Source organism: Pezoporus wallicus, unplaced genomic scaffold (genome assembly GCF_028554395.1).
Source record: "Pezoporus wallicus isolate ANWC-B61680 ecotype Strahan unplaced genomic scaffold, APGP_CSIRO_Pwel_v1 scaffold_6445, whole genome shotgun sequence".
NCBI lineage: Eukaryota > Metazoa > Chordata > Aves > Psittaciformes > Psittacidae > Pezoporus > Pezoporus wallicus.
In genome coordinates this window covers 568,282-594,999 of record NW_026641753.1, presented here as the reverse complement: position 1 = coordinate 594,999, position 26,718 = coordinate 568,282, and the positions used below count along the sequence as shown (strand labels likewise).

The following is a 26,718-nucleotide window of genomic DNA, read 5'->3' as shown; positions in this document are numbered from 1 at the left end:
AATAATGGTTTGTGAGTTCCAAAACAGACTCCTTATATCAGCCTTTGATAATTTTACTTTCATGCTACAGCTGTTGAAGTGACACAGCTGGGCTGTAGAGCAAAGATGAAGAGCAGACACAGACTTCTGCTCTTTTGTGCTGCTTTCCAACCCCCAAGGTGGTGCACTAGGTAAGAGCACTTGGATAGCTTTGCAGAGAGGGAAATCAAGGCCAAGCACAGCTACAGGTTTTGCACAGGATCACACAACAAAGCTGTACAAGGGCAGAAGCAGAAGTGAGCACAAGTGATGTGGCAGTGCTCTCTAACCAACAGACTGTCACTTCCTTTGCCAGCCCCACAGCAGGAAGGGGGAAGGCAGAACCAGGCTGTGCAAAGTCTGCAAACTCACCAACCACTTGGTGCCCAGGAGACAGACGTGGATTTTAATGCAGGTCAACTTCCAGGCCAAGTTAACATCAGTAATCCCCTAAGGAATAAGGCTGGCAAGAACTAATGCTGGATATTTAGCATTTTAAATGCATGTCTCTCCTTAAAGCTTTAGAGCTTCTAAATAGACACCTGGCTAGCTTCTGCTCCAGCATATATCAGGGTAGCTCCTCTGGAGGCAATAGAGCTGCATCTGCTTTTATCAGCTAAGAATCTGAGTCAGCCCTCTAAGAAAGAAGGGGGCAAACAGAGGGTGAGCCATTCAACCCCTCACTGCCTCATGTAATGCTGCTTCCCGCACCAAACACTCAGCACCTTGCAGGACTGGGGTCTTCAGGGTGAAGCTTAACATATATTCTCTGGTAGTTGCTGAACTGATTGCCAGCAGAGAGGGAACTGTAAGTCAGCGGTGATAACCAGGGCCCTGCTGAGCTGTCGCCAGTGGGGAACCTTTGCAGCTCTGAGAGGTTGATAGTGTCTCATAAATAACACATTTTCTGAGGGATGCTGCAGTTTGTCTTGCACTTCATGAAGCAGTAAGAAAATGAGCTGTTCCCTCCTTTGAAACACAGAGGCTCATGGATTTATTAGCTGCATTACCCACCTCACCCTTCTTTGAGTAAGGTATTTTTCCTCCAGTTGCAGAAAGTCAGATATTTTCAAGTCATGGGCAAGGAACATGAAGCGGCATGTGAAAAGCATTGTGCTGCGGGTGGCCTTTGCAGGCTGCACAAACCATTTTCTGGGTGTGCTGCTGATGTGTTGCGATTAGATGCCATTTTAGCTTGGCAAGGAGCATTAAGCAATGCTATTCTTTCTCTGTCTTGCTACATCTGGTCCAGCTCTGTGTGATTTAAGAGGAAGATTTTGCAAGGTGCAATCTTTCTTCAAATCCTGCTTTTTTTCTTTGATTTCTTTCATATGAGCTTTCAGAAGCACTGAAAACTCAATGAATCACTTGGCTGAATGGTCCACATAGTTTCCTCTTAAGTCAGCTTTGGCAGCGAGCCACTGAACATATTCTGAGGCTTTGCTTTGAGTAGTATTTTTGCTGGTGAGATTATTCAAATATTCGCAGCCAGGCCACCCATCCCTTATGTGCCCCACTCCTTGCACTTCACCAGTGGGAGCAGAGCTGCGGGATCAGGCTGTAGAAAGCTGAGCAGAAAGGCACTGATCAATAGGAAAGCTTGCCTCCAACACCGAAGGAATTTCCCTTTGGATATAACATTATAACTGCCAACTGCTAATGCTGGGGCAGTCCAGCTGTGTGCCACTGGTGTCAATGGCATTTCGATGCAATCTCTGGAGCAACCAGGCCCAGAAAAGGCTTGTGCCAGCCCTGTGGATGATGAAGCCACTGCTGCTGCCTTCGCACTCTGCTCGGGGCGTGATGAGCCTACAGCAGCAACGGGACAAGCTGCCTGCTGCTCCCAAGCTGCCACCACCCAGCACACGAGGGACCACAGGGTCTAATGCTGAAGGCAGGTATAAACCCACATCCAGCATGAGTCAGCTTCACCTCCACAATCACAGAACCATAGAATCACAGAAGCATTCAGGTTCAATAGACATTTAACAGCACCGAAATCCTCCTGCCCTTGTGTTCTTGCTGTGAAGGTGGCTGCAACTGTGTTCCTTGTTCTCCCGGACAGGTTTCCCACCCTCAGCCTGGCACTTTGCTCTCTTTCAGGGATCTGATCCTGTCAAAAGATGACATCTACCCACATGACCAGCAACACAGTCATGAGCCCTGGCTTTGTAGAGGCTTAAAATAACAGAACTCTGGCGGGGGGAGGAATCAGTTTTGGGCAATGAAGTACAAGCAGCTGGGGGTGTTTCAAACAGAGTGGAGCCTGAAGCAAAGCTCCTTTACTGCCAAATTCACTATTCTGAGCCAGATTCTGGGTCTGCAGGTGTCCCGATGAATTTTCTCTAACACAACCCTGGACGTAGGAGCAAATTCTCTCAGTACTGAATCCTCAGTGTCCTCATGTCCTTACACCCTCCCAATGAGTTTAGGCAGTTTTTGATTTCAAGCTAACCATTTAAAAAGGACAGACTTCTTCCTAACAACTGGGTTCCAAAAACTTTTCATTTCAAAAGAAGGAAGCCACCATGAAGCACGCATGCTGCAAACTGCTATCTGTTGCTTGTACGGGAGGATAAGCTCAATCAAACACATCTTGCTGTTTTCAAGCACTGCTTGCGTTCATTTTAGACTCATTTTAGCATGGCAGGTCACGGCGGTATAAACATTGTGGGGAAAAAAAGACCGAGCTGGCAAACAGTCAGAACTTGCTGTTCCTGACCCAGTAACCTACTTTTGAGCACCACGTAACACGAAAGCCACCCCTAGCTCAGACTGCGACGTCACCTCTTACTTAACTCCTTAAAGGCAAATAGTGGGTCTGGCTGGGAGGAGCTGGGTGAGTTGTGGTCATCCTTTACTTCATTCTGGCCACAAAAGTCATTTTAGGCTAGACAGGACCACAGATAGAGGTTTCTAACCTCAGGTCATTGAAAAGCCACTGTCTGAACATGCTCTCTCCATTGGCAGAACTCGGACCTAGAAGTCCATCATGCTGACACATAAAGCAACCGCGGATTTTGTCTACAGCATCAGTGCCACCGTCAGCACCGTGGCCACGGGTAAAGGAACTGCCTAAGGGAACACGTCACGACGGAGACCTGTTTTACCTCTGTAGTGCTGCTTTAGCTGTTTTCACTCCAAATCCCTCATCCTGACCTGATGCAGTATTCAGAGACCACATAGCTCAGTCTTTAACCACATTGAAGACTGAGGACCTCTCTGACCAGCAAAAGCTGCTCTATCATGACAGCTCTGCGTGCTTGTTCTACCTTCAACAGAGCCAACAGCCATCAACACCCACCAGCCTTGGGATGGCATCCTCCTTCCTCTTCCTCTCTTTACTCCCAACATTTCTCCCCATCTCAGGCTTCCCTTCAATCCAAGAAGCAGCCAAGCTGACCCCATGATTGTATACTTTGCCAGCTCTGTTCTGGTTAATGATGGATGTTGAGGAACTGCTAAATATAGGAGGTAATAGATATATTTTCTAGGATATACACTATCGTGTTTCTCCAGGGCAACTCTTTGAGTACTAGGAATTTTCTCCTGCATTTATTTATAGTTTCTCTTCATCTTTTAATGTCAAAAGTGACATCATTGTTTGAAATACACCTGGATACAATGTCAGTAACCTGCAGACAAGAAAAGCAGTAACCTGTGGTACCATCATCCAGAGACAGTTCACACATGACACCTGCTGCCCCCAAATGGGTCAGGCAACAAACACCAGCCACAATGTTAGTATCTGTGTCATGGCATGATGGATCATCTATTTTCATATCATATTCCTGGGACTCCCAGGGACAAAACCCCACCCAAATAATCCCATTATATTATTGCTACTCCCCTGACAGAGCAAAGGAGGAGAGCTGGATCACTGGCTCAATGCTAAAGCAGAAAGGAGTAAAATAACTTGCTGGGTGTTTTGGTAGCCTCTATTTCACTTGAGTTTGGGGCAGCTCTTGCAGCACATGGCAGAAGCATGAATGGAAAACTATTCTGAAGCCTAGCAAAAAGAAATTGTAATTACAAGACTTCCATGAGTGCCAGGGTGTCCCAGCACATTGAAGGACAACAGAGAATGTAATGGGGCCCCTGTTCAGCAGCACTGTCAGTATCTTCAAAGCATTTTGTTTTCCTAAAGCCATCAGGAATTTTCCCATCAAACACAAATGGAGGTAGATCAGAGGTAAAGTTTCCAGGCAGTTTTCTACTAGAAATAAATGAAGCACAGAAACAGAAGATCACACTTATCCACTGTTGTTTGAAACTACGTCTGCCTCTGTGAACACCCTTAGAAATCAGTGTTTAGTACTAGCCAATGAGAAGCAAAAGATAAACTGGAGACTAAATTCAGGCTTAACATCTGAAAGGATTAATACTTCACTGAACATCACGGAAAACAAATAAGATTTGTAAGGCAGAGTAAGTGAAATCAGGGGAAGAGCTCTTTAGGGGAACAATAGGAAACTATTCCTTACATGAATATGCCCATTTTTGCAGGCAATTGCTTCTATTGCATCTCTCAGCTGAAACACATACACACCCTAAATAGGTAGAGGTGGAAAGAAAATTACTTTTGGTTGAACATTCCAACTACATGCAAAAACAAGGGGCTGAAATAATCAGCACAAAATGTCTTGAAGTTATTTCACCTTTCAGCTGGCTCAAACTGACTGAGATTTTATGTCTGTTGACACTTGGACTTCCTCGTTGCAGGGCAGGAGCTGCAATTGCAGTATCTTGAAAATTCTAGCTACATATTCTTGCATCATCACAAGCCATTTTTCCACCATCTTTTTTTACCAGCAGGTAAAACCTATGATTAAAAACATTTGGAAGTGTTTCACTCTGGCTGGTATGAGAACAACACAAAAGTAAATGTTCTAATAAACATAAAAAGTCATTTTTCTTTCCTACAATATCTAATTTAGATCTCTGAAATTGTAAAATTAAGATCTATTCTACTCCATACTTACACAACGCATTTTTAGCAGATTGTAACACCTGTAATAATACTGCTTATTACACAAAACATCTTGAAATGACCGTATTGTAAAAAAGAAAAATAAATAATTGCCTAATTATGAAATCCTGATGGTAAAGACACCATTGTCATGGAAACATCTGGGCTACCAGCCCCCTAGAACACATGAAATTTCAATAGGCAAAGAAAAATCAGGAGGCAGATGAAAAAAGAGTTATAAAGAGGTCCAGAGAAAAGTCATCACCCTGTGCAATTTCTATATCAAAGTGCAGGTGATGACTACAGACAAACAAGCCAGTAATAAACTATTCACAGTATCAGAGCAGTAAACATGTATAGGGATACAGGGAACAATTAACAACTATTACGCCTTTTCTTGCATTACCTGGGAAAAACTATACATCTCCTTATGACAATCTGGAAAAGTATTCATCGTACCAGGGTGTTAAAAGACTGTTTACAGCAATCTGATGCCTTGGAATAACAAAGTTGACAAATTTGAACAGAGAAGTAACCAGAAGCATTTCTACAGTATTTATACCTATATACATATACCATGTCTTCTGGTTCAACAGCGCTGTCACCCAGTGTATTGTTACTGACCCATTTTCAAGGCAAATCCATTGCAATCCACCAAATTTCAGCATTGGTAAATGCAAAGTGATTTTTCATTTTGGCATTGCAATGTTTATGTGTTTGAAAAATATAGCCCTGAATTTCCTACATAGCCGAAGCCAGTGCTTGCCCCACTATCACTTGATGTTATTCATTTAGGCCCTTATTCAGGAGGCACTATAGTGAAACTTGAGCTCATGCTTAGGCTCATCCCTATTCCACAAAGTGCTGCTGTGCAAGTTGGAAAGCTTTTCAAATCTTTTGTGCTTCAATAGCTTTCATTCAGCAAGGGGCAAGATTCTAAATGGTACCCATATTATTTCTAACATGGCTCAACTTCCTTGGTTTAGCATGTTCACAAGGAAAACAATGTTAAGCACAGCATCCAGCTCAAAAAGACGATAACCTCCCCAGACCTCCCACCAGAACAGCTGAACAAAAGCACCCCAAACAAAACTAACAGCTTTAGCATGCATTTATGGGAGGGTGCTCTGCATCAGTACCGCTGCAGAAATAACTTCTGGTAGAGCTCAATGGAAACTTGGGGTTAAGTGAGTGAGATGAAGCCAGACTGCAGAACTGTCCCCTGCGTGCTGGCAGGAGCAGTGGCTGCTTTCCTGCTTTCAGAAACAAATCACATGGACAAGCTTCTGAGAGCCAGCAGTGGCTCACATGCTATCAGTGTCCCCTTCAGGTTATGTTCTCTTCTAACAATGATAAAGACCTAAGCAGTGGATAGATCTAAGAAATTTAGTTTCAGATAACATTGGAAACTAAATTCTTCCAACAAACCCTTGGTTCAGTGCAGGCCAAGCAATCAGTGACCAGCTGGATTTCCAGAACACACTGTGCATGGCACTGGGACACAAAACCCACGGCCAGATTCACATCAGACAAATAGTGTTACACTTCTGAAACGTGACTCAGGAAATACAAACTGAAAAGCCCTGAATGGGCCCAGTTTCCAAGAGAAGTTCAATGTCCAAAACAAATGGACCTACATAAACCAAGACTCACTCCTGCCCAAGACAGTCACTATTGCATTGTTGTGTGCCACTGGCTTTACGAAATGCCACCTTCCTGTGAGATGAGCTATTTTTAGGGATGGATTTGTAGGGATGCCAGTTTTGCATCCTCTATAATTTAATTTAATGATGTTATTTGATGTGTCCATGTTTTCTTTTTATTATTATTATTATTATTAACTTATTTTGAATTGCAGCAAAGTCCCAGATCACAAGGAAATTGAACCTCACCTGCAAAGTACAACTTCTGGATGAGGATCCTTTAAAGGCTTCAGTAGAACAGCAGTATTTAGTAAAAATTTTCTACCTACACAGCAAGCACCTGAGAAATCAACAACTCAAAACCTTCTGTCTTCCTCAGCTTCATAGAGGAAAAGCTGAATTCTGCACTGCATGGCTGATCCACTGGCACAGATAAGAAAAGAATGTCAGCTTTTAGTGAATTCTACTGCATGTGATTAAAAAAGAAAAATACAATAATAGAATCATAGACTAGTTAGGGTTGGAAAGGACCTTAAGATCACCTAGTTCCAACCCCCCTGCCATGGGCAGGGACACCTCACACTAAACCATGCCATCCAAGGCTCTGTCCAACCTGGCCTTGAACACAGCCAGGGATGGAGCACTGAAAACTTCCTTGGGCAACCCATTCCAGTGCCTCATCACCCTTACAGTAAAGAACTTCTTCCTTATATCTAATCTAAACTTCCCCTGTTTAAGTTTTAACCCATTACCCCTTGTCCTATCACTACAGTCCCTAATGAAGAGTCCCACCCCAGCATTCTTGTAGGCCCCCTTCAGATACTGGAAGGCTGCTATGAGTTCTCCACGCAGCCTTCTCTTCTCCAGGCTGAACAGCCCCAACTTCCTCAGCCTGTCTTCATAGGGGAGGTGCTCCAGTCCCCTGATCATCCTCATGGCCTCCTCTGGACTTGTTCCAACAGTTCCATGTCCTTTTTATGTTGAGGACACCAGAACTGTACTGAAGGTTTTTAAAGTTACTTTCTAGAGCTGGTCACAATTTGTACATAATATTTAACAAAAAAAAAAAAAACAAACAACAAACAACCCATAGCATTAAGGAAGAGGAAACCTTCCTTACATATGTCTTACATTTCTTGGAGGATTTATTCTCATACCTTTCCCATCAAGTACTTTTAACTGACAGTACTGCCTGTCATTGACCCTCTGAGAACATGGATTTTAAGACCACAGCAGCAAACAGGTGGCAATCTTCTATGAAAATAGACTATGAAAGGATTTTTCAGACTACATCTCTGATGCCCTACGTCTGCTTTAAACACAAGTTGTAGCCTCTAAATCAATTGGACAATGGGAGCTTAACCATCATGGTAAGCAAGTACCAGTCTGAACGTGCAAGGCCTAATATGCTTTGAGGAACCACTTCTTCGGGGTGCTTTCCAGCACTATCCACGGGTTCCTCAGCACGGACTTCAAGCTTCAGTAAGTGGATCTCCCATGTAGTAGGTGGGCTAATCTGGGGAGTGCTTTTTAGGCATAAAGGCCTCACTGCATCTCTCCAATGGTAGCATGCTCATCTTCAGAGGCTTCATACATCTAAAGAATATTCAGAATTCTAATCTGTCCATCAGCTCCTAAATAATTGATAAAGCCATCCCAACCCAATTGCTGAAGACTGCAGAGAACACACAAACCAAATGTATAAGCCAAGCAGTAAACATTTTCTACCTTAAAAAAAACATACATGTACTTGTCGGTACCATTCCAACCAGAAACATCTTCACTTTTCGAGAACCAAAAGGTAATTTCCAGGAATACTTCCTCCTGAAGATAAAAAGTGTCATGATGGTAAGCTACCAATGACAAACTGCTTGAAATTCAGAAGAGCAACAACCACCTTCAGCTTTGCTGTGTTTAGCAGTTGGTGATCAGAACACATCCCAGGGTAAACACCAGAGGAGCTGGGCATGCACTTCCCCAGGGCTCCTCTCTGTGATCCCGTTTCCCTGATGCTATTGCTTTATCCTCATTATAACATAAACATTATAACATAAAGGACATAAACATCTTGTACATTAAAATGCTCTTGACTTTTATGAGCAGCCTGATTCAGCAGCCCTCAGGGTGCAGTTTCATGAGCAGCTCAAACAAATCTTGCCCTTGCAAAAGAACTTCCGCCACTCCCAGCCTCCCTTGCATGGAAAATGATGTTTGCATGGCTGAAAGCTAATCCTGGAAGAAAAGTTTTTAAAAGATCAGCTTTTAACTGCTTTGCCACTACTGTGCTGCTGCAGCAGAGATAGTAGGAAGCAGAAGACATAAGTGTCTTCTTTGGTCTTAAACGAGCTACTTGTGAATTAGCATCCTTGGTTGCATAACCCATCATCTATGATGGTCACCAAGGGGTCTCACATGCTCCCCAGTGTCCGCAGGAAACGGGGAGAACTCAGGTATGTATCTCAGAAGCCTGTAATTGTTGGTGGTGAAGGTGGGCTGACCACCAGGAATTCTGCACTGAACCTAATGCTATGCCATGAAGTGAATTTAATAAGTCATTTAATCTCTCTCCCATCTCCTTTTCCTGACAGCATGTAAAACCACTTTCCTTCTTGTTTTCTTAAGCTTTAACTTCATAAGTCATGTAGGCACATCTCTACTTTTGACTGTTGTGGATCTCCTTGTGGGGAACAACAAAAGAAAAGGCCTTCTGAAGCTCCTTTTGTATAGTCCCATAATTTCAAAATGCATGTTGTAATTGAAGCTTTCAAACTCTACACACTATCTACTGCCCCAGATTAACACAGCACTCCAACCTCATGCAGAGCTTCTCATGCAGCCACAGGAAAGACAACAGTATCAGCAAGCACCCTCAACATGTGGAGCACTGCATAGACAACAGGACAATGTAAGAGGAATGAAACTACTAAATCCCACAGGATCAGTTATTTACAGCAGATATGAAGACTTGTGAAAAGGAAACTGTACACAGTGTTCAGCACTGAGTTTTATTATCCCATAAAGCTCAGCACTCTGCCCCATATGCTGCAGCGTCCTCTGAAGAAGCTGTAACTATAATCTGATGTTTGCAGCTATAAAAACTTCTGCAGCACAAAGGTTGCCAAAGATCAAGGAGCCGATTCAGCAACAGACTTCGTTAAGCAGCATCTCTATCATATCACATTATTAATCTACTCTACAGGGATCTGCTATGCACTTTGGCCAAATGAGGGCCAAAACAGGGGACCATTTTTGAATGACATGCTGTGGAAGCCTCACTTGTAAAAAGAGAGGGAGAAACCCACCTTTTTCCTATCATGGGAGCAGGAAGGGACAGTTGTGCCCAGTGCAGCATCAGGGAAGAACGACCTGAGGCTGAATGAGGCAGTAGGAGGCTGTGCAGGAAGGTATCAGCAGAAGCAGGTGCCCACACCTTCCTCCCTCCTTAAACCCATCACACAGCCATCGCAAAGCACATGGGCTGCACTTGCACTGGTGCAGGTGAGGTCCTGGTGGGATCCCAAGGTTAGGGATTGTTATCTTGCTATACAGGAAATAGAGATAGCCAAGAGCCTCCTTACGTGGCACTTGCTGCAGCACCGACCTGTGAAAGCTTTGCTGAGATTCCCTTGCTGCTGATCAGGTCTCACAGCGTCTCCCTTTCCTACATTAGGCTCTGTTCCAGCTCCTGGGGTTGCTTGTGAATCCACGCTGCATTGCTAAGCAATGTACAAGGATACATTTTCTGACAAACTCCATGTCTCTTCTGCTGCTCAGAAGTCCTGTTTTATCATTGCTCAGGGATGAGGGTCTACAAGCCCTAGAGCAGACACACAGATTGAGTTTGTTCTGCAAAGCTAGTGATTGCTCCACTCCTTAGCTTTCTATGTCCCTTTGAGACAATGGTTTCCAAGGGACAACTGTGTTCTTCAGGAAAGCAGACTCCAAATTTGACTTTGGGTAGAGCCCTAAGGTGGATTAGACTGTTATTCTGCCCACCTCAACTGCAGGCTGTAAGCGGCTTACTTGCAATATGACAGATTTAGCAAAAGTGACAGTTGCTTGCTGTCCAATATCATTAGCTTGCCCTGCCACAAGAGCTCAGACATGGTGCTCCATCTCCTTACAAAATCAGCTTATTAATAAACATACAGCCTGGCACACTCTTTTCCATGCAGCTGAAGCAGTACTTTGAGCAGGAGGCTGCCTGATCCACCCACCTATGGAGACTCAAATTCACATTCTAGCCAAGATGAGGTCAGAACAACAAACAAGTTCATTCAACTAGCATGTTAGAGGGAAAGGGATGGCTAAGCATCTGTACTTACCTTTATTACTCATCCTTTGTCTCCTTTATTACTCGGCTCCTCAAGTCTATGGAAGGGATAGCAATCTAATCAAAAGGTTGCTGGAGTCAGTGAAAAGATCGCAGTTTATTGGTCTGCCTTAGGCATCATCCTTTCCTGGCCAGCAGGGCTCAGCACCTTCCCAAGGCGCTCTGTGTCAGCAGTTAAGAGCCAAACTGCTTTTCCAGGTAGGAGGATGCACACGGAAGACAACTTCTGCTTCCTATGTATACATGTTTGCGATGTAATGATGAAACAAGTTTGGTAGTAATTAGATACCTTTTAATTCCTGCAAAAGTTAGCCGACTCGATCAGATTTTGGCAAACAATACATTTGTACTAAAGGCTCACTTATTTTAAAAAGGTTACTCTAAAGAACAGAATCAGTTTCACTGATGAAGACGTTCAAAAATAACTCAGTCAAACCTATAATTTCCCCTTTACAGCCAGGCAGGCAGGACTCTGTGCTGAACCATTCCCTCCCCTACTACACAGAGCTGTGGACCTGCACGGTCATGGCACACCTCATGTAATGCAGCCCAGGAGAATGGTTTCCCAATTTCCCGAAGGTCTTCACATTAATCCCAAGGCCAGGTAATTCTATAGTAATTTCAAGTGGAAAAAAATGAAATGTTTTTATTTTAACGTATACTTGTGGAGAAAAAATATTCCGCCATTTTACAATGAGGGGAGGAAAGTAAAATGTATTGACCATTTAAAGGCCAAAATCACACCAGGGCAGATAGATGGCAACAGGCACCCCCTCACCAGCCCACCCAGCTCAGATTCTCTGAATCATTCTCTCCATTATGTGATATGCTTCTATACTGCTTGGCCCAAAAACTTCTCAAGGACTTTTCTTTGCCTACCCTTGCAGAATAAATGTGTGTAAACATTTACAGTACTCAGATTCAACGAACAGGCAAGGAGATTTAAGAAGGTGGCATGAAGAACACACTATTAAGTTGTCAAGGTTTTCGAAAGGAAACCTCCTATTATCTGAAAGCCTCTTAGCACAGTCAGTACCCATCCCTTCCCCCTACTTCTATAACTGATGCCTTCACCTAAGTCTTTATGGTTATTTATAACCTTAGAACTGGGTTAAAACTGCAAGTTTTTAGGCTTATTTGAGTGTCACCACATGCTTTTTAACAATGAGCTAACCTGGGTGCTAGGTGGCATTTTGATTTATTTTAGAAACATGTAATAATGCAAGTCCAGGAACTGTCCTCCACACCAGAGGTGCCGAAAGGACTTCTGACAGGTGGTGATACTGAAAGAACCTCACACTCTTGTTGCTTTCTCATGACCACCAAAAGTCCACCTTTATCATCAGCATGCTGGTAAAAGAACTACAAGGTCTCAAAACTCCACTGCAGTTTTTGCAGTGCTGGGGGAACTGCTGCATTGTTGATCCATGCCAAACTAACTTGTTTCTCCCTCCTGAAAGGGCAATCATAAGGCTTTTCAGACCTCATGTGACTGAAACTGTTCCAGTTCAGTTTTAAGTCCAGGACCAAACTGGCTCATTTGCTTCCAACCAGATGAAACCATCTCACATATAAAACTGAAGTGGGTGAAACAGAGACAGCCTATCCCCAAGAATCTCCTTTTCCCTTGACAGAGCACAGCACCACTTGGAATTTTAGTATTGTCCACTGCTGCCGATTCCTACATCTGGCACGAACAAGGGATGATGCAGCACAGGAGAGGGAGGGAGGGAGAGGAGAGGCGGGAGTGTGCAGTATGGCACTGTGCTTTGGGTCCTGGGAATGGGTCCCTGCTGGGGAACGGGTGTAACAGATACCAGATTTCAGCTGGACTGCTATCCTGGACAGGAAGCAGACCATGTTTTGGTTTGGTTCTGATTTGGATTAACTAATGCAAGCCAAAACCCCACTGAAATCAGGCTTGGTTCCTGCATGAGTGAAAAAAGGCTACAGTCCCAGCTAACTCGCAGCTCAGTGCCGTGTGCTAAGCTCTCACTAGGCAGCACTGTGTGCCACTTCAGGGCTCTGGTCATCTGAACCGCTTCTTCCATTTTGTCCAGTCCTGTCCACAGGCAGCTCTTACTGGGATACAGACCTGCTCCATTAAACCTCTTGCACTTCAACACCAGGCAACCTGCAGGTCAAAGCATCTTCCGTTTGCCTCTGGCTGGCATCCCCTGGGAACTGGTCAGCAAGAGAGATCTCAATACCTAAACACTAATTGTATTTTCAAATCTGTGATCCATTTGTGGCCCAGGGAATGAGCCCAGTGGGATCCAGAATGGAGCCCCAGGCCAGATTTTAACAGAACCATTGTGCCACATGCATGCTCCTCCTTGCTCTTCTCTCCTGATTCTTGGAGCACCACAGAAACCCACAGCTGTGATCTCAGGAGCACATTCAAAGTAATAAAAGCATGAATCATACCTTGTAATTACCACCCACCCACAGTCTTCCCCAGGGCAAAACCTAGAGTGAGTGCAGACCCCAGACAGGGTCATGCTTGTAGGCCAGTCCTGGAGTGATCTTTACTGCACTACATAGCTTGTAGTAAGAAACAGCTCCTGTCTCAACCTGCCTGCAGTCTTCATGGATAATGTTTTTTATTAGTTGCACCCTCTTATAGTGGCAGTTGATGATTCTTCCTGATGTAATGAGGTGGTTTTGCAGCACAGAGAAGCCACCTCCACTGGTGTAAAGATGGTTATACACCACGCTTGCCACCAAGTGCTATTTCATTAGCTCATTTTCCTTCCCAAGGTCCAAGTCCTGGACATTGTGACCGCTAGCCTCAGTCAGCCCTGCTGTGCACCTGCAGGGTGCCTGGGGTAGGGGTGAAAAACATCAGGGAGATGCTCTCTGCAAAACTCATGCAACCAACCAGAGGAGCACTGGCAATGCAAGATGCAAAAGCAGTGGCCACCGCACATCCAAGTACCCACAACCCCAGACACTCAGTGTAAGAACTGTTTAGCTACCAGTCCTCATGAAGCTCACTGAGTCTGGAGTGAGGCACTGCCCTCAGATTAAGTCTCCTCTGTTTACACACATCTCCTCACACAAGGGCCACATAACCAAATGGGGACCAGCCAGATCTATGGGACCACCAGACCCAAGCACAATGAGAGAGGGGGAGCAAAGATGAAACAGGATGTGGGCCCCAGTAGTCTGCTATTCCAGCTGAATATTGCAAGGAGCAAATGCAAAAGCCAAAGTGACAGGAATTGCGGCATCAAGTACCTTTTAGATGATAACAAAGAAAAAGATAAGACTAAAAGCTGAGCACAGGAGACTTGCAGTGCTAGCGGAACAGAAGCTTGTATCTAATACCAAGTGATTTTCCTCTTACACAGTTCATTTTAGGGCAACGCTCACCCTCACAATGCCAGTCCCACAGCCTGAGGCTGCTCCGATTTAGGCACCTGACTGTTCAGGAACAAACATTTCTCTTTGTGAATAATTTAAATTCGCTTGTTTATTTAGGTTTCATTTGGGCTCTGTTTCTTGCTGTTTGAACCTTCTGAGCTTACAGCTAACTGGGCTGTGGATGCACAGAGCCCCTCTGCAGCCCTTCCATTTCTGTAAGGGAACCATCAGTTTCACCAGTAACTCCCCACATGCTTTAAGCACATACAGAGCAAGCATAACCCCTGTAACATAACCCCAAAATCTCAGGCATTCTCTTTGTTGTTCATCTTGCTGCAAACTGAGATTACTTCCTGCTTTGAGATGCACATTTGACAGTAGCTCCACAAGAGTGCTAAGCACACAAGTAACTCTTTTGTGGCAGTGGCATGCCCAGACCAACAGCTCCAGTCTTAAATCAAAATAGATATGGGTATCTGACACTCATGGAGACAGCTATCCAACACGTACTCGACACCAACACTGTCACTCGGACAAGCAAGCATACCAGCTGAGCTGCAAAGAGGCACAACTCTGCAAGTGCAGAAAACAACAGCAAAGCCCCAGCAAGTTGCATTCTGAATGGTGTCAGCATCTTGCAGTTGTCAGATATAAAGCATTCTACTGCCTGAACACAGCCTTCTGAAAAAGTGTTATTACCACTATTCTTAACAGTGCTCCAGACACATTAGAGGAAACCAGGAAAACAGTACCGACAAGTTACACAGCTGTTTCTCAAAGCAGCAATATCCTAAATAGATCTGTTCCAGGCAATGTGCTCACCGTGCAGAGTGGCCGTGCTTGCTTGAGGCACCACCACCTGTACCCACCTCTCAGCCTGTAGTTAGGAGCCCCTTTTCAGCACTGTACACACTACTACATGCATGTGCACCCCACCACACACACCACTCACAGAGAAACACATTCCTGACTTACCCTTTAGGCAGGCAGCAGCCCCAGACCCTCGGAACCTCCTGCAGAAGAGTTGATGGAGTTTTACCTCGTTACCCAGTGAGGGCGTTATATAAGTGGCACCGTTTCTGCAGGCAGTGGGGATGCACCAGCCGCGCTTCCCGGCGCGCATCCCTCTCCTCCTCCCCATCCCACATGGACAAGTCTGGCAACGGCCGCGCCACAGCCCACCAGGGAGGGGCAAGGTGGGCTTCAGGGTGCTGGTGAAAAACAAAGCTAATGGAATCAAAGAAAGTTCAAAAGGTGCCTGACATTTATTAAAAGGCATTGCTACTATTAAAGGATGCGGAGCAACGGTATCGTGTTCCTTAGCCTGCTGAAAGCAGCTTGGCCTAGATTTTCCTGTACTGTTTGATGTGACCATTCATGCAAACAAGAGTAAAACTTTCTCTCTGCTTTTAATTAAGCCAAAAAATAAAATAAATAAAAAAGTACATGTACAAAAGACCTTTTTCTGCTGTTATCTGGGTCTTCTGAGCTACCGTTAGACAGAGAATATGCAGGAATCAGCCCCATTGATTAAACTATTATTAGCAGCAAGCAAACAGATGTGCTCAACAACAGGACAAACCCCATGCCCTGTACTTCTGGACTAGATGCAGAAGAAAAAAACAAACCCAAAAGCCAAAAACATTATTTTGCCAAAGGCTGAGTTGGTATTTTAGCAAGGAAAAGTGGAAACATTCTCTAGCACACTGGGCAGAAGCAAAGAACACAGCGTTTTAGTCTGCAGAAATCAAGATAAATAAATGACATTATTGCCTTTGCTCTGTTCTCACAGACAAAACCCTTCCAGCTTTTATAAGACAGGTGATAGTGCCCATGAACCATTGGTGGACACAGCACACAGCCCACAAATGATAGGGGGTCTAGCTTCAGGACAGACATAAAACTCTTATGTAAGCCGTAATCCTCTCACAGACTCCTTATTCAGTGATTTTAAGGTCTGCGCTGTAGGAGCCTGCCGGCATCCCAGTGCCTTTTAACCAATTTGGCAATGGGGAGACTTCAGTTGCAGTCACTGACACTGCTATTACCGTCAGTGCCCAGCACTACTTCACAGGGTTTTGGATCGTACAGCATTTCTGTACACGAGTGTTTTGGTCCTCTGCAGAATTGGCACTGTTGCTATCTGTGCTGAGTGAATCACCAGGATTAATCTCCTGCGGAGTTCACTGAGGCTAACGATAATCAAGTTAAATTTACACTATGTGATCAGAGTTTAATTAGGTACTGTTATACAACCCCTATTAATTACAGTGATAATACCCTTACGAAATGCAGATGGGAGGGTGGGGCTGTGGTCAAGCAGGAGCTCAGATGATTTTAGGAAAAAGACGCATTAAAATGCTCTGTGTGTACCTTTAGTTACTTGCTCGTCAATGCCAGTGCTCAAGACGAAAAAAAAGCTTAAATATATATATATATACACACAATCCTGTGAATTGTAAATCTAGAAGACAGGATTAAAGACCTCCCACGTTACCTTTTGTTTACTCCAAGAAGAACAACTGCCATTTAAAATCCCAGAGACAGAATCATCATTATCTTGCTGTGCTCAAAATCCTGCCCAGAAAAGCCTTTGAACTGAGATATTAACTCACTTGAAACCAAGGCAGGTTTTCCCAATATTATTAAAGTTTCTCTCTCCTTCCCTGAGTTTACCTCTCCAGATTACCTGTTGGTGAGAGCAGACAGCAGCTCATGTTTGACACTGGCTCTGTACAGGCACAACCTGCCCTAGGACACAGACTCCATGTATGCCTACATGGCTACTCCTCTCCATGCCCCTGCAGAGCTTTGAGAGGATGCTGTGGGGATAGGGGACTAACCTGAGCCCCTTGTTGAGCTACTACAAACCAGGGTGTCTCTGCCGATGAGGTGCAGCCAGGGGGGACACCGCATCACGAGCCACATCACAAGTGCAGGAGCAGACTCCAGCTTTCAGTGGTCACTAGTGGCTGTGTTGGAAGACAGATTGCACAGGGTGAAATTTCAAACCCAAGACTAGGTCTTTGTTTTCAGTAAATCTTGCCTGAGGTGTCCTATAAAAAGAGCAAAGCTTGTGCTGTGTGGCTCCCATTTAGCATCTCTTGAATGTGTTGGATGGCTTCAGTGAAACCTGCAAGAGACTCTGTGCTGCTACTGCCACTCGTGGTAACACCAAAACCCTGGCCTTGCACTCCTGTGGTCAAAGATGCAAGTAAAATTCTCCATTAAGTAAATAAGCAACACAAAGAGCTAGGCCTCTTGGCAAGAACAGGTGCTGTTCTTAAACACAGACACCTGCATGAGCCTCTCGATCCTCTGCAAATCACTGCTCAGTGACTGTGTCCCAGGGGAACCCCTGGCACTTTGCCATGGCTGCCACTGCTGATTATTTATTTAAAACCCCACAAAATAGGAAACACACTTCCTTTTCACCCACTTCACCAGACAGCAGCAAACTAGCAAAACCAGCACACCCCAGCACTCCCACTTTGCACAAAATTGTGTAAAACAAGCAGTATGTCACTGTAGCTTATACTAGATATTAATTACCTGGCCCTGCCAGCTACATTAATATCTTATTACATTTTGGCTATAATACACTAAACTGGCCCTTAGCTGGAGGATACTGTGGCATGGGATCAGAAACTGCTCATGAATGCTCTCCAGCTCCCACCTCACCACTACTGTTTCTCACTCTGTAGGTAGACTGAGATGGGCATCAGGCCTGCACGTACTTCTCACAGTTCACAGACATCGCAGATGTGTATGCTTTAGAAGATCCTTAGTCCCTCCTAGCCCCGGAAGCTCCTAACAAAGACTATGAAAGGACCCTTGCTTTTCTGGAACCATGGGGCTAGCAGAACATCTCAGCTCCCTTGTTGGGATTTTTGCTTGATTTAAGCACAAAGGACTCTCTATTCCTCATTTGTGTAGGGGCTGGCTACAGAGCATAGGTGGGACCCAGATCTTCCCCACAAAGGGATGCCTTGAGCACCTGCACATCCTCATCTCAGGACAGCAATGCTGTGAGAAGAGAGGTAACAGGCTTTGCCCAAGGCCTTCATCACTTTATCTGCTGTCATGACACTTTTTGGTCCCTCACTGCTGAGGACGGCACTTGTGACACGCTAACAGGAACACAGCAATGCTCCTGCAGCAAGGCTTTGATTTAGGAAGCAGAGCTGCTCAGCCCACTCTGCTCTTGCTGATGTAGTGACCTGGTTTTGTCAAGACTGTTTTTCTCCTTTCCTCTTTGATGTCATTTTGGAAGGGAAGTCATAAGATTTTCATGAAGGCATTGACTAAAAGTTGGACTAAAACAAAGCCAATCACAATACCATTACAAATGAATGAAGGTGCAATTTCCCCTTAAAGGATTATTATACTATTTAGGGTTCTAGCACATTTATTTCCACAGTTTAATAATCACTTTCACGCTCCTCATTGGACTATAATCTTATCCATTTATATTTTAATGTAACAAGTTACAAGGATTATCAGCTTGTAATAAATATGCTCATCCCCTAAAGCACTTAAACAGCCACTACACTTCATAAAGGAAATCTTGCTTAATGAGCAGGAATCTACAAAAGAACAAGGAAACCAATACCATGTTACATGAAACACCATCAAACTGCAAAATTCACACTGTGTAAGTCACTTTTCTGTGAAATTAGATTTATTTTGGTATGCAGACACTATCTTTACTATAGTATACTTTTAAATTACTTTTTGCATAAGGGAGGGCTTGGAAGTCACAAAGATTGCCCTTTGCATTGGGAATTAATTTATCTTGCACTCTCAAATTTGGAACGATACATTACATTCAGCCTATGCACAGGATTACATCAAACCAACAGATCATTCAATTCAAATTAAAGAAAGCTGTCAATATCAGCTAAGAGGAATCTACCTGAAAAATCCCACCCGACTTGTGCTCAGGTCAGTTGTAGTGCTGAAGTGTCCATGAAACCATGCTCGCTGAAGCCAGCTGAAAGCGGCTCTCTCAGTCAGAGCAAGTTAAAAAGCTCTCTTGGCCTACTGGCCTGTGGTCATCAATCACAGTATTTTTCTACTTGCAGCTGTCTTGAGAAGGGATGGGAGAAACTAAATATTACTTGTCAAGCTATAAAGACATTCCGTGCCTATTCATACAGCTGCCCAAAATAGCAGACTTGTCTCACCTAAACTTCTGGTATCAGCTGAAAAAGTCCTGAGTTTACAAGGCAGGACCGTTAATTACCCTCCAGAGTTTTCACTCTTTGAACTTCAACACACAGCTCTTCATTTCTGCCATGGTGGAATTTCTTCTTCCTCCCACATGCCATGTCTGCCAAAAGTGTTTTTCCTCCACTGAAAAATGTGAAGTTGATGGTCTAGGCTGCTTTAATCCTTTATTCTTGCAGATGCACGTTCCATTTAACATGGGGTATAAAGCTTAAGCCTATACAGGACTCAGTCAGTCACTTGCACTTCTGCAGGTTCTAGAACTAGTTCAAAAACTCCATTCTCAGCATCACGCTTGCTAAGGAGAATTCCAGGAAAATAGAAGTGCTACAAAACCTCCAAAACCTTTATAACAGGAATTCATAGCTAGCTTGTCCTGAGCTGAAGTCATACTGAAAGAAGCTTGTAGCTCTGGCTGATTGAGAGTATGGACACTTCTGTTCTGCAGCCTCTGTAATTGCAGCTGGTCCCTCCCACCCTGTAAGATGGGGAAGGGAAGAGATAGCTACACATGGGGTTTCTACTGTTTCTGGAAAATCAGTCTCAACAGTCTTTTCTTACTCATCCCAGTATCTGCAGAAGACCTTTGCCCAATTAAAAAAGCCAATGCAAAACCACAGCCAAGAAACTGGCTACCTTTCATGCAGTGAACTGTACTGATCAAGCTCTCTTTCCTTTCAGCTGCAGTGCATGGTGCATCATGCTTCAAGGCCATACCTCATTTTGGCTTTAAAAAAACTTTGTTGTGTTAACATGGGAGCCAGCTCCAGCAAAGGGTGTCTTACCACAGCATGGGTCTTCAGCAGCAACACTGACTTGAAGCACCTACATCCATCCTCCACACTACATTCTCAGTTACACCTGCACAACCATTAGCAGGACAATTTCATCAGTCAGAATGCAAATAGAGAATGCTTTTATCCTAGATCAGTGTAGCATCTCATACATCCCGATACTCTCCACCTGCAGGATTAACAGGCCTGAAGAAAAAACATTACAGATCTCTGCCTTCTGCTGTCTTTTAATGTATCAGAGCCACGAAACTTCTGGCATCACCATGACATTATAAACACACCAGACTAGGATCACTGCAAATGTGAACAATAAATTAAATCTAATGCTGTTTTCTTCACTTAGTGAACAGATTTTGCAAAGCTCCTTAATGCCCAGAGATGCAGTTTTACTGTGGCAAGGAATTTTCCTCTTGTGAACTCAATGTTCAAACAAGCTCCCTGGTGAGGTAAGCATAGGCTGCCTTTTAATACAAAACTCACATTTAACTTATTAGCTGGGGGAGGAATACAGATGAGAGTTGGATGAATCTCATGAATCATTATTTCTGTAGGATAAAAAGCAAGCTTGTCTCCAAAAAAAAGAAAAAAAATCAATTCATTTGCCTCTATTGTGTATTGTAGATAGAAATGCTTAAATAATAAAAAGACTAATAAAAACACTCCAACTGATTGTTCAAGAAAAAAATGAAAAATAGCTTTTGGATTATGAAAGAATATTCTTTAAACACAGAAAAATAAAACATTTCAATTGGCACAATGCTAGGGAAGAGAGAGACAAATGCAGATTAGTCACGCTTGAACGTACTTCCCCAAACAACACACTGTTTAGAGCTAAGGCTAAGACATGTACACACCCCAAAGCATCAATGAAAAATCAGGGTCTGTATATTAGTTTAATTCCTTTATCATTTACTCACTGCCATATTCCTCCAGTCTCATGGGCAAATGTGCTCTTGAAGTGTGAAGCGTGACGAAAGCATAGTGCTAACACTATCAAAAGGATAATGGAATTGCACAGCTCAAGTGCAGCATCATCCTCCAGCGATGTGCAAACTCCAAATAGCCCTTTTTTATTATTTTTAAGTTGTTTTTTTTTTTGCACAAAAGGAATATGCAGGATATTCTGTGGAGGAAAATTCATCAACATCAACACCAGAGTTTTATCCAAAAGCTCTATTTTGGGTAAAGCATAAGCAGCTTAAATTTGTATTGAGTCTCAAAAGCCTAGTTTAAGTAGAATTTTTTCCTGGGGAAATGTTAAGAACAGACTGTGTTTTTCAGGAACTGCTAGAGTGAATGATGCTTTGTACTGATTTCCAGTGTTTGGAATGGACATGAGAAAAAGAAGTCAGTTGATGTCCTGTTACTGACAAATAACTCTTCTTAATCCATCCATATTACAGACTCCTGGCACAAATACCTCCAATATCTCATCTTAAGCATTTCATATTATCATCAGATTTAGGACCAGACCTTATTCATTCTGCAAAAAACAGGATCATAGGATACAATGCAAAGCTTTGCTTGTTCATCGCAGGAGAATGGAGCCCACTGGCTCCCACGACACAGCAATTCATCTTACTGGTCAACCAACCCATAATCTTTGGGGCTGAACAAACCCCTGAGTTTGAACTGAAAGAAAACAGTCTTGACAGAATTCAAGGAGACAAGATAAAATATATCAGTTTCTGCTTCACAGGTGGAACAGGTTACATATTATATCCACAGACAGATGTGATCAACTGAACTTGTTCTCATGTAATGAGCCATGTTATTGCATCACTCCATCATTGAACAGAATAAAATTGTAGCAAATTAGTTCTGGTGCTGTGCAGAATTACCTGCTGTGAAGAACTACCTATTCGCTATTTGAACAAAGTCCATAAAAAGCTCACAAAAGTTGTTTATCCCACCAAATTGCAATCGAGATCATACACTTAAAGCACAGCTGACCTGAGGTAGAAAGTTCACAAGGCACTCAGCTCTGCTTTCAAACTAATCCCTTGCATAAACTTGATATAATGCAAACATGGCCTTTTGGCATGGACAAGCTTCTTGAGGAGCTGCATCATACGCCCCAGGAACTAAGAATTCCTTACCAAAAGGCTCAATGTAGTTTTCATTAAGAGCTGGAAGAGTGAAAGCAGCCTGGATCACGCTGACAATGCTACTCAAAGTATTTAAATGTACTTCAGTTTTGTAATATGCTAAAATAAAACTACATTTGAGCACAGAGCTGGACTGTTTTGAATGTAAGAAGTATATGATAACAGAAACATGTTATTGTTTAAGTGTTGTTAATCACTCCTCCCAAAGCCCAGGACAAATAGCAATCTGATTAAGAATTGCTTGTAGAATTAAAACTTTTTTTGCCTTGGCATTACTGTTTTCATACCTTAATAGCAGAGCTAACAGCACTAACAACTCTGAAAATTCACAGGCAGGAAAGCACAATCCCCACCAAGAACATAAAACCCTCATCTCTCCCTACAAAGCTCAATGTAATCTTAACTAGCAATCACAACAGATGTCACACTATAGAAAATATTTGCTACCATCAAAAGCACTTGACAAATAGCAAGGAGAGGTAAAGAGAGAGAAGTGCTAAAAAGAATGAGGAACTTGCTACTGCTTGCAAAATTATAATGGGTTAGAAATAAATGCAAGCTCAAAATAAAGGAACTGGCTTAACATAACAGATCAGGCAGTCATTACCATGAAGAGAGGTGCCATTGCAATTTTATTTCATGTACAAAAACGCAATAAAGATCCAGTTTTCACTTAGTAAAACTAGGAGCTGTGAAACAGCTTCTATTCAGGATTATTTCTAATAACCCTGCAGAAGCTACTAAGTGTTAAGACAGAGGACCCTCTATTAAACACATGGAGCACAGAATTTGATATCCACACAGAAAGTCTCAGGGATGCTGGGCTAAACCTGCAGATTATGAGCTACAGCCACTCCACATTTAAGCACAACTGCACCTAAGACACAAAGCATCAGATTGGTTCAAACACTCCAATCATCAGAATCACCTTTGGTTTGGATTTTTTGGTGAAAGTATACGTTACACTGCTGTATTAATGACACAGACCATAGAATCATTTAGACTGGAAGAGGTCATTAAGATCATAAAGTCCAACTGTTGCAGATGTTCACAGGAGTCAGGCAGGGGGGGCGATGGAGTGGCATGGAGGAAGCATGAGCACACAGGGAAGTGCAAGGATAAATGTTCTCATGGTAGGGAACAGAGCCACTCTCACTTGGCAAGGTGGGAAGAGAGTTGCACAAAGTTCTTAAAGGAGACCCAGGCTAGATGGAGAAAGATCCTCTTGGTTTGGCAAAGAGGACAGGACCTTCAGAACAAGGACCAACCTCACAGGCTGCAACACAAGCTTCTACAGAAAACAGCTCTATCATAATGCTTCAAATTAAGACTCATCCAACATTTGCTACTTCTATAGAATGGTTCTACAGAAGGGTTCAAACTGTGGTAAGGTTTGAGACTGAAGTGTGTTCTTCTGTCTCCTCTGTCAGACACAAAAACATCTGCACAATGACTCATTCCCTTGAAAGAGCTTTAGCTGTGGAGCTAAACTTTGGTACTTCTACATGATCTCCAACATCAACAGAGCCGTTATGAGTCAAGAGAAACTGCATCTTGAGGATGAAGAACTGCAAAGGTATTAACTTGTTCCTCAGCGGTGCCTGCCACATAGGCCCACACCCACAGCAGGTTTTGATTTTTGACTGCTGTTAACTCTCTGCCATAAATCATCCTTCAATTAAAAACAGTTTTAATTAATAACACCCCCCTGTGCCTAAGCCCTGGGCCATTTAAACTAGAAATATTAAACCACAGTGTGCCATGTGCCAATTATAAGAATCAACAGCTTTTTTTCCAGGCCCATGAGTAGTTTGCACTAGTGTAAAAGCAGTTACAAGTAAGCACATGATCACTCCTGGAAACACTGTGCATCCACAGCAAATCATCTCGGCAAGAATGCACTATCCAAAGCGAGTAGGACAGAGAGGGTTGTGAAACATGACAGCAAATCAGCTCCAAGAAAACTCAGTCCCAGGCATTCAGCTGGACAGTCACCAAGTCAATTATGTGATTTTCCAGGTTCTTCTCCCTGGTCATTCCTCACCACAAATATAACAGAATGACTGTGGTGGCCCAAAGTACACAGTGTTTCCTTCTTGCAAGCCCCATTCAAGCACCTAAGAGCCTCCCCTTGCAGGGGAACAGCAAACACTTTTCCCTGTGAACTTGAAACAAGAAGCCTGTTCCTCCTGATGGTTGATTAGAGCTAATGAAACATTAGAATGACAGTTGCTCTTTGCTATTTTTAAAGAAATATTTACACACCAAGCACTTGACCCTGCCCTAAGAGATGACTCGGAGCCAGTAACAATACTAGTCTGTACAAGACAAAGCTGAGTACGTGTGGCCCAGATCACACGCTCCAAAGCTGTCAACCCATGAACAGCTTCGGTTGGAAGTTAAAAATGGAATTGGCTTGCCATTTTGTATGATTTACATTTAATATTTCAGATCAATGGCTCTGCATAATCCCCTGGAGAACAGTGGAATAAACACTTCTGCACAAGAGCACATGGTACCTCAGTCATCACATGCAAAGCTGTGCCAGCACATTCTGGTCCTCGCCCTGCCTCATCTCCACCCCACCTCCCCAGTTCATTCCTTTGCTCCACAGGACCTCTTCCCCCTCCTATGGGCTGCAGCCTACCCAAATTCCAGTCATACCCATACTACAGTATTTTGTAATACGTGTGGCTTAGTTTGCTACTTTAAGGGTCCTCTTCATTCTCCTCTCGTACTCATTTGAACTATTCTCAGCAGTAACATCAAGCATTTTACTGTTCATGAGGCAGCACTTCTCCCCTCCCATCACAGAAATCAGGCAGAAAAACCTGCCCTCTAGTTTGTTGTGCTGCATTAGCAGCATGGCAAAATTACATCCTTTAGCTTCTTGTAAGTTTGATAGCATCCAATAACCTGCACTGTGAGAATGATGCAGGAGGTTGTGGTTTTGGGGAGTGAATGTGGGTTTGTTTGGTTTTCTGGGTTTTTGTTTGTTTTTCAATGTTAAGTGACAGTTATTACTAAGCCCTCTCTTACACAACAACCTAGGTAGATAGTATTTTGTTTTGAATATACTGTAAAGTTCATGCACATTAATCAATGCTAGTGTACAACAAAATTAACAATGTGATCACCAACATCACCATTTTCTCTTGAGACTTCCTACTCAGTGCCAGCAGTTAATTATGTAAGGCATTTCTAAGCACAAACCAAAGGTGATCACCTGCACACTCACAGGCTGGGCACCCACCACCATGCTCTGCAGGCATTTAAAAAAGCCCCCCATTATAAGCGCAGAAGAAAACTAACCTGATTTCAGGTAGCCACCGATTTTCCACTTCTCAATGTCTCCAGTACCTTAACTTCTGTAGCCTTGGAAAATACTGCAGAAAACTTCTGCTACCATCTCAGTTGCAAGGTATTTGCTCACTCCTAGATAAAATTCTTGCTTTAGATAAACTGCCCAACTGTCAACCTATGCAAACACAGGACAGACCACTAAGCAAGAGGCAATTTTCCAGTACTGGTTTATGCAGACCAAGTATTCCCAATTTTTTCTTAACAACAGTTGTCTCAAATCCATTCCTAGTAATAAAATGAATAAATTTACAGTTCCAATTTAAAGTACTACACTGTAAAAATTTTACATCAGCATTTTATAGAAAATAAAAACCAGAGCAACAGAATATTAATCTCTCCCCAACTTTTATCAGTTTCCATGTCTGTAATGTAGTAGGTTGATGTTGGCTGGATAGCAGGCACCCACCAAGCTGCTCCATCAACTCCCCTCCTCAGTCAGACAAGGGAGGGAAAATACAACACAAGGCTCATGGGTCAAGATAAGGACAGGGAGAGATCACTCACCAATTACCATCATGGGCAAAACAGACTCAACTTGGGGAAATTTGTTTAATTTATTGCCAAACAAATCAGAGTAATCAAATAAAAACCACCTTCCCCCCACCCTTCCCTTCCTTCCAGGCTCAACTTCACTCCCAGTTTTCTCCACCTCCTCCCCTCCAGTGGTGCAGGAGGAACAGGGGTTGTGGTCAGTTCATCACGTATTGTCTCTGCTGCTCCTTCCACCTCACCTTCCCACTCCAGCATGGGGTACCTCCCATGAGACACAGTCCTCCATGAACTTCTCCAATGTGAGTCCTTCCCATGGGCTGCAGTTCTTCAGGAACAGACTGCTCCAGTGTGGGCTTCCCACAGGGTCACAGCCTCCTTCAGGCACCCCCTTGCTCTGATGTGG

The 26,718-nt window shown here is 43.5% G+C and overlaps 1 protein-coding gene across 1 annotated transcript in view; it reads right to left on the bottom strand.

The window, feature by feature from the left end:
- The window catches only part of PASD1 (PAS domain containing repressor 1), a 96,242-nt gene extending 80,519 nt beyond the window's left edge, over positions 1 to 15,723 (bottom strand). The window contains exon 1 of the mRNA XM_057425253.1: positions 15,305 to 15,723. The gene's annotated coding sequence lies outside the window, so the exon portion shown is untranslated. The remainder of the gene's footprint in view (positions 1 to 15,304) is intronic.
- Between the last annotated feature and the right edge of the window lie 10,995 nt (positions 15,724 to 26,718).